Raw genomic sequence first — 1,214 nt, 5'->3', positions numbered from 1 at the left:
GCGCTGAGCTGTGGCCTGATGACCCCTCCTTAAATCCGGGGAATGTTCTCTAGTTCTAGAGAACGCCTTTTTCCCCCTAAATCCACATTCACACATTACTCAACTCTCACACTTTCGTGTTCTCCCCAAACTTCTTCAGGATTCTGCCAGTTCCTCGCCGCCACTGCGCCAAAGCGCACGAGGACGCAAACAGAGCAGCTTTGACAATAAGCCGCACTTATGTAAGTGGCTGCTTCTGGAAAGCTTACATCAACTTCAGACAGCACAGAAGCCTTCAAGAGTCAAAACGATGCAGAAAGTCAGAAAGAGTCAAACTGGCGCAGTAAATGTATATGCTAATGTATGGGGAGGAGCAGATTCTGTTACACAAGACTCCACTGTGCGCTCACATATCTCTGTCCGCTCACTATAGTGGGCTGGTCTGTTCTTTTGAACACATCCTACTATCGCGAGGAACTGAAATTAGGAAGGAATCTCTGTATGTCAGAGTACTGAACAAGAAAAAAAAAACTCTCCTTATCCAAATCATCAGAATTAAAAATGTAAAACATTAAAGTGATTGACAGTTAAGACAAGGAGGTTCATATTTTAAATAAAGTTTTCACTAATTTAAATGTCAGATAAAGCCAAACACAAACAGAATAATAAAACACTATTAGATCATAAACTCATGCAATTGAATAATAATAACTAAAACAGTAATTCATTTTATCTATAGATTTATTTCATAACATTCAAGGTTATGTAAAAAATATTTTATTTTTAATTGCTTAATGGTTTTGTTGATGCCAAATGTTGTTCACCTTTTGGCACATCCTGTGGAGTCGCCACAGCAAATCAGCTTTCACTGATCCACACGTTTGGTTTGGCAGAGAGTTTTAAACCAGATGCCCTTCCTGACACAACACTATTATATATCTGGGCTGGGGACATGTACAAGGAGACCGGACTCAGGCCAACAGGAGAAGCATGAACGGTCCTGCTCAAGGACCCACACTGGATCAAGGTCATTGCGCCCTCTGGGAAACAAACCCAATGCGCCAAAACATGCAACCATCCAGCTGCTACAGTTTAGTTGAAGCCAAATATCTTTGTAAAGTTTTAAAACCTGCATGTCCAAGAGTTTATTTTATGTCATCATCAGACACCCCATAGTATCATAGAGCGTTTAATAAGATAATAATTGTTTTTCACGTCAATGGTGTGTATGTGTT

This window comes from Oryzias melastigma, linkage group LG6, assembly GCF_002922805.2.
Source record: "Oryzias melastigma strain HK-1 linkage group LG6, ASM292280v2, whole genome shotgun sequence".
NCBI lineage: Eukaryota > Metazoa > Chordata > Actinopteri > Beloniformes > Adrianichthyidae > Oryzias > Oryzias melastigma.
The sequence above is the reverse complement of the archived record's forward strand: the minus strand, read 5'-3'. Positions refer to the sequence as shown.